Genomic DNA, 8,348 nt, shown 5'->3' with positions numbered 1-8,348 from the left:
AGGGCCAGCCTCGGATTGTTCCCGGCGGAACAACCTAGAGTCCGAGCAGTGTGGACAGGGAGGCTACACGCGCCGTGAGCAGGGGCAGACCCAGGGTGGCTGAGGCACTGCGAGCCCACGCCAGTGTTATTTGTTTGCAGCATCCCTCCCTCCCTCCCCACAGCACGACTGAACAAGTAAGCCTAAAAAAAAAAAAAAAAAAAAAAAAAGTGTCCTCCACCGTGCCCTTTGAGTCAGGGCGGAAACCAGATACTGAAGAGACTAGCAAACAGAAGAAGATATAACAGAGGGAAACGCCTTGGAAGCTACAGGCAATAGATCAAAACCCTGTGGTTACTACGGACTACATAGGAAGGGGCCTATAGATCTTGAGAAATATAAATCTGACCAAGGAACTAGCCAAAAATGAACTGAACCCACAACACCCAAAAAAAAAAAGAAACAAAAAACAAAAAAGTCCTAGATATATTTTTATTATTTTTACGATCATTCTTTCTTTTTTTTTTTTAATTAAAAAAAAAAAATTTTAAGTCCTCTATTGTTCCTCTAATTTTCACTTTTATAACCTATTACTTTGCAAAAAAAAAAAAAAAAAAAGACCCTATTTTTTTTCTTCTTCAGCAAACTTCATATATATATATTTTATAATTTTTTGACCTTGTTTTGTTTGTTTGTTTGTTTTTGTTTTTTTCTTCTTTTCTTTAACATTGTATTTTTGAAATCCCAAACTCTACTCTAGATTTTTAATTTTCGCTTTTTGGTATATGTTATCAATTTTGTACCTATAGTTTTTTTTTATATAATTTCTGTGACTTTTTTTTTTTTTCTTTTTTCTTCTTCTCTGTTTCTTTCTCTTCTTCTTTTATATAACATTGTATATCTGAAATTCCAAACTTTACTCTAGATTTTTAATTTATGCTTTTTGGTATTTGATATCAATTTTGTACCTGTATTTTCTTTATAATTTTTGTGACATTGTTCGTATTTGTTTGTTTGTTTTCTCTCTTTATTTTTCTTCTTCTTTTTTTTTTTTTTTTAACATTGTATTTTTGAAATTCCAAACTCTACTCTAGATTTTTAATTTTTGCTTTCTGGTATTAGTTATCAATTTTGTACCTGTACTTTCTTTATAATTTTCGCGACCTTGCTTGTTTTTGTTTGTTCGTTTTTTCTCTCTTTCTTTTCCTTCTTCTTTTCTTTAACATCGTATTTTTGAAATTCCAAACTCTACTCTAGATTTTTAATTTTCGCTTTCTGGTATTAGTTATCAATTTTGTACCTGTACTTTCTTTATAATTTTCGCGACCTTGTTTGTTTTCGTTTGTTCGTTCTTTCTCTCTTTCTTTTCCTTCTTCCTTTCTTTAACATCGTATTCTTGAAATTCCAAACTCTACTCTAGATTTTTAATTTTTGCTTTTATGTATTTGTTACCAATTTTGTACCTTTAAGGACCCAATCTTCAGGACCCATTTTTCACTAGGGAGTGAGATTACTGGCTTGACTGCTCTCTCTCCCTTTGGACCCTCCTTTTTCTCCACCAGGTCGCCTGTGTCTCCTCCCTAACCCCTCTCTACTCTACCCAACTCTGTGAATTTCTGTGTGTTCCAGACGGTGGAGAACACTTAGGGAACTGATTACTGGCTGGATCTGTCTCCCTCCTTTTCATTCCCCCCTTTTATCCTTCTGGCCACCTCTGTTACCTTCCTCCTTCTTCTCTTCTCTGTATAACCCCGTGAACATCTCTGAGTGGTCCAGTTGTGGAGTGCACATAAGGAAGTGACTACTGGCTAGCCCACTCTCTCCACTATTGATTCACCTCATCTCATTTGGGTCACCTCTAACTCCCTCCTCCCTCTTCTCTTCTCCATGTAACCCTGTGAACCTCTCTGAGTGACCCTCACTGTAGAGAAACTTATCATCTTTAATGTAGATGTTTTATCAATGGTGCTGTATAGAAGGAGAAGTTTTGAAACTACTGTAAAAATAAGACCGATAATCGGAAGCAGGAGACTTAAGTCCAAACCCTGACTCCAGGGAACTCCTGACTCCAAGGAACATTCATTCACAGGAGCTCATCAAATGCCTCCATACTGACACTGAAACCAAGCACCACACAAGGGCCAATAAGTTCCAGGGTAAGACATACCAAGCAAATTCTCCAGCAACAAAGGAACACAGCCCTGAGCTTCAAGATACAGGCTGCCCAAAGTCACCCCAAAACTATAGACATCTCATAACTCATTACTGGACATTTCATTGCACTCCAGAGAGAAGAAATACAGCTCCACCCACCAGAACACCGACACAAGCTTCCCTAACCAGGAAACCTTGACAAGCCACCTGTACAAACCCACACACAGCGAGGAAACACCACAATAAAGAGAACTCCACAAACTGCCAGAATACAGAAAGGACACCCCAAACTCAGCAATTTAAACAAGATGAAGAGACAGAGGAATACTCAGCAGATAAAGGAACAGGATAAATGCCCACCAAACCAAACAAAAGAGGAAGAGATAGGGAATCTACCTGATAAAGAATTCCGAATAATGATAGTGAAATTGATCCAAAATCTTGAAACTAAAATGGAATCACAGATAAATAGCCTGGAGACAAGGATTGAGAAGATGCAAGAAAGGTTTAACAAGGACCTAGAAGAAATAAAAAAGAGTCAATATATAATGAATAATGCAATAAGTGAAATTAAAAACACTCTGGAGGCAACAAATAGTAGAATAACAGAGGCAGAAGACAGGATTAGTGAATTAGAAGATAGAATGGTAGAAATAAATGAATCAGAGAGGAAAAAAGAAAAACGAATTAAAAGAAATGAGGACAATCTCAGAGACCTCCAGGACAATATTAAACGCTACAACATTCGAATCATAGGGGTTCCAGAAGAAGAAGACAAAAAGAAAGACCATGAGAAAATACTTGAGGAGATAATAGTGGAAAACTTCCCTAAAATGGGGAAGGAAATAATCACCCAAGTCCAAGAAACCCAGAGAGTACCAAACAGGATAAACCCAAGGCGAAACACCCCAAGACACATATTAATCAAATTAACAAAGATCAAACACAAAGAACAAATATTAAAAGCAGCAAGGGAAAAACAACAAATAACACACAAGGGAATTCCCATAAGGATAACAGCTGATCTTTCAATAGAAACTCTTCAAGCCAGGAGGGAATGGCAAGACATACTTAAAATGATGAAAGAAAATAACCTACAGCCCAGATTATTGTACCCAGCAAGGATCTCATTCAAGTATGAAGGAGAAATCAAAAGCTTTTCAGACAAGCAAAAGCTGAGAGAATTCTGCACCACCAAACCAGCTCTCCAACAAATACTAAAGGATATTCTCTAGACAGGAAACACAAAAACGGTGTATAAACCCGAACCCAAAACAATAAAGTAAATGGCAACGGGAACATACTTATCAGTAATTACCTTAAACGTAAATGGGTTGAATGCCCCAACCAAAAGACAAAGACTGGCTGAATGGATACAAAAACAAGACCCCTACATATGTTGTCTACAAGAGACCCACCTCAAAACAGGGGACACATACAGACTGAAAGTGAAGGGCTGGAAAAAGATTTTCCATGCAAATAGGGACCAAAAGAAAGCAGGAGTAGCAATACTCATATCAGATAAAATAGACTTTAAAACAAAGGCTGTGAAAAGAGACAAAGAAGGTCACTACATAATGATCAAAGGATCAATCCAAGAAGAAGATATAACAATTATAAATATATATGCACCCAACACGGGAGCACCACAGTACGTAAGACAACTGCTAACAAGTATGAAAGGAGAAATTAACAATAACACAATAATAGTGGGAGACCTTAATACCCCACTTACACCTATGGATAGATCAACTAAACAGAAAATTAACAAGGAAACACAAACTTTAAACGATACAATAGACCAGTTAGACCTAATTGATATCTATAGGTCATTTCATCCCAAAACAATGAATTTCACCTTTTTCTCAAGCGCACATGGAACCTTCTCCAGAATAGATCACATCCTGGGCCATAAAGCTAGCCTTGGTAAATTCAAAAAGATAGAAATCATTCCAAGCATTTTTTCTGACCACAATGCAGTAAGATTAGATCTCAATTACAGGAGAAAAACTATTAAAAATTCCAACATATGGAGGCTGAACAACACGCTGCTGAATAACCAACAAATCACAGAAGAAATCAAAAAAGAAATCAAAATTTGCATAGAAACGAATGAAAATGAAAACACAACAACCCAAAACCTGTGGGACACGGTAAAAGCAGTCCTAAGGGGAAAGTTCATAGCAATACAGGCACACCTCAAGAAACAAGAAAAAAGTCAAATAAATAACCTAACTCTACACCTAAAGCAACTAGAAAAGGAAGAAATGAAGAACCCCAGGGTTAGTAGAAGGAAAGAAATCTTAAAAATTAGAGCAGAAATAAATGCAAAAGAAACAAAAGAGACCATAGCAAAAATCAACAAAACCAAAAGCTGGTTCTTTGAAAGGATAAATAAAATTGACAAACCATTAGCCAGACTCATCAAGAAACAAAGGGAGAAAAATCAAATCAACAAAATTAGAAACGAAAATGGAGAGATCACAACAGACAACACAGAAATACAAAGGATCATAAGAGACTACTATCAACAACTATATGCCAATAAAATGGACAACGTGGAAGAAATGGACAAATTCTTAGAAAAGTACAACTTTCCAAAACTAGACCAGGAAGAAATAGAAAATCTTAACAGACCCATCACAAGCATGGAAATTGAAACTGTAATCAAAAATCTTCCAGCAAACAAAAGCCCCGGTCCAGACGGCTTCACAGCTGAATTCTACCAAAAATTTAGAGAAGAGCTAACACCTATCCTGCTCAAACTCTTCCAGAAAATTGCAGAGGAAGGTAAACTTCCAAACTCATTCTATGAGGCCACCATCACCCTAATACCAAAACCTGACAAAGATCCCACAAAAAAAGAAAACTACAGGCCAATATCACTGATGAACATAGATGCAAAAATCCTTAACAAAATTCTAGCAATCAGAATCCAACAACACATTAAAAAGATCATACACCATGATCAAGTGGGCTTTATCCCAGGGATGCAAGGATTCTTCAATATCCGCAAATCAGTCAATGTAATACACCACATTAACAAATTGAAAAATAAAAACCATGTGATTATCTCAATAGATGCAGAGAAAGCCTTTGACAAAATTCAACATCCATTTATGATAAAAACTCTCCAGAAAGCAGGAATAGAAGGAACATACCTCAACATAATAAAAGCTATATATGACAAACCCACTGCAAACATTATCCTCAATGGTGAAAAATTGAAAGCATTTCCTCTAAAGTCAGGAACAAGACAAGGGTGCCCACTTTCACCATTGCTATTCAACATAGTTTTGGAAGTTTTGGCCACAGCAATCAGAGCAGAAAAAGAAATCAAAGGAATCCAAATTGGAAAAGAAGAAGTAAAACTCTCACTATTTGCAGATGACATGATCCTCTACATAGAAAACCCTAAAGAGTCCACCAGAAAATTACTAGAAATAATCAATGACTACAGTAAAGTTGCAGGATATAAAATCAACACACAGAAATCCCTTGCATTCCTATACACTAATAATGAGAAAACAGAAAGAGAAATTAAGGAAACAATTCCATTCACCATTGCAACGGAAAGAATAAAATACTTAGGAATATATCTACCTAAAGAAACTAAAGACCTATATATAGAAAACTATAAAACACTGGTGAAAGAAATCAAAGAGGACACTAATAGATGGAGAAATATACCATGTTCATGGATTGGAAGAATCAATATAGTGAAAATGAGTATACTACCCAAAGCAATTTATAGATTCAATGCAATCCCTATCAAGCTACCAACAGTATTCTTCACAGAGCTAGAACAAATAATTTCACAATTTGTATGGAAATACAAAAAACCTCGAATAGCCAAAGCGATCTTGAGAAAGAAGAATGGAACTGGAGGAATCAACCTACCTGACTTCAGGCTCTACTACAAAGCCACAGTTATCAAGACAGTATGGTACTGGCACAAAGACAGAAATATTGATCAATGGAATAAAATAGAAAGCCCAGAGATAAATCCACGCACATATGGACACCTTATCTTCGACAAAGGAGGCAAGAATATACAATGGATTAAAGACAATCTCTTTAACAAGTGGTGCTGGGAAATCTGGTCAACCACTTGTAAAAGAATGAAATTGGACCACTTTCTAACACCATACACAAAAATAAACTCAAAATGGATTAAAGATCTCAACGTAAGACCAGAAACTATAAAACTCCTAGAGGAGAACATAGGCAAAACACTCTCCGACATACATCACAGCAGGATCCTCTATGACCCACCTCCCAGAATATTGGAAATAAAAACAAAAATAAACAAATGGGACCTAATTAACCTTAAAAGCTTCTGCACATCAAAGGAAACTATTAGCAAGGTGAAAAGACAGCCTTCAGAATGGGAGAAAATAATAGCAAATGAAGCAACCGACAAACAACTAATCTCAAAAATATACAAGCAACTCCTACAGCTCAACTCCAGAAAAATAAACGACCCAATCAAAAAATGGGCCAAAGAACTAAATAGACATTTCTCCAAAAAAGACATACAGATGGCTAACAAACACATGAAAAGATGCTCAACATCACTCATTATCAGAGAAATGCAAATCAAAACCACTATGAGGTACCATTTCACACCAGTCAGAATGGCTGCGATCCAAAAGTCTACAAATAATAAATGCTGGAGAGGGTGTGGAGAAAAGGGAACCCTCTTACACTGTTGGTGGGAATGCAAACTAGTACAGCCACTATGGAGAACAGTGTGGAGATTCCTTAAAAAACTGGAAATAGAACTGCCTTATGATCCAGCAACCCCACTGCTGGGCATACACACTGAGGAAACCAGAAGGGAAAGAGACACGTGTACCCCAATGTTCATCGCAGCACTGTTTATAATAGCCAAGACATGGAAGCAACCTAGATGTCCATCAGCAGATGAATGGATAAGAAAGCAGTGGTACATATACACAATGGAGTATTACTCAGCCATTAAAAAGAATACATTTGAATCAGTTCTAATGAGGTGGATGAAACTGGAGCCTATTATACAGAGTGAAGTAAGCCAGAAGGAAAAACATAAATACAGTATTCTAACGCATATATATGGAATTTAGAAAGATGGTAACAATAACCCTGTGTATGAGACAGCAAAAGAGACACTGATGTATAGAACAGTCTTATGGACTCTGTGGGAGAGGGAGAGGGTGGGAAGATTTGGGAGAATGACATTGTAACATGTAAAATATCATGTAAGAAAAGAGTTGCCAGTCCAGGTTCGATCCACGATACTGGATGCTTGGGGCTAGTGCACTGGGACGATCCAGAGGGATGGTATGGGGAGGGAGGAGGGAGGAGGGTTCAGGATGGGGAACACATGTATACCTGTGGTGGATTCATTTTGATATTTGTCAAAACTAATACAATTATGTAAAGTTTAAAAATAAAATAAAATTAAAAAAAAAAAAAAAAAGCAAAAGTGTCAAAAAAAAAAATAAATAAATAAAAGTAACTTGTTTTTTTCTTAATATAAATTAATGCCAAAAAGTAGGGGTGTATATATAAATGTGTGTGTGTGTGTGTATATATATATATATATATATATATATATATATATATATATATACACATACATGAAATATAGGAGTTAGAATTATCTGATTTCATATTTCCAAGTGTCTTTTCTGGAAACATTTGAAAGCAACTACAATCTCAGATTAGTACTTTACTTAGTAGTTTACTATTTAATAAGGACTACAGCACTGCCAAAATTCTCTGCTGCTGTTATTTCTCCTTTAAAGAGGCAGAATAAGAATCACTCACACATACTTTAGATTCTAGTGTCTGTAGCTATGCCCTTTATGAGAAAAAAGTAACTCTATAGAGACCTAAATTTTTCTTAAACTGTGGGAAATTTTTTCTTGCTGTTACATCATAGAGTTCGATTTGAGAATCCAAATGGCATTTCTTTTCCTCCAGATTTTGCTTTGCCTGTCACTAGAGAGACGCTGACCCCTTTTAAACTGCCTGCAGTTTAAAAATCTAATGTCTTAGACTAAATTAGCATTCTGTTATAGTTTTCTTAATTTTAAAAATACACAGTATAAAAGATATAAATAATTACAATATCAGTCATACTATTTCAAGCAAGGACAATATTTAAGCCAGTATTTATTTATATACACAAAAACATGTGTATACAGTAGATATTTCATGTTAATTATCCT

The sequence above is a fragment of the Bos taurus genome, chromosome 15, assembly GCF_002263795.3.
Source record: "Bos taurus isolate L1 Dominette 01449 registration number 42190680 breed Hereford chromosome 15, ARS-UCD2.0, whole genome shotgun sequence".
NCBI classification, from domain to species: domain Eukaryota; kingdom Metazoa; phylum Chordata; class Mammalia; order Artiodactyla; family Bovidae; genus Bos; species Bos taurus.
This window is presented reverse-complemented; position numbering follows the sequence as displayed.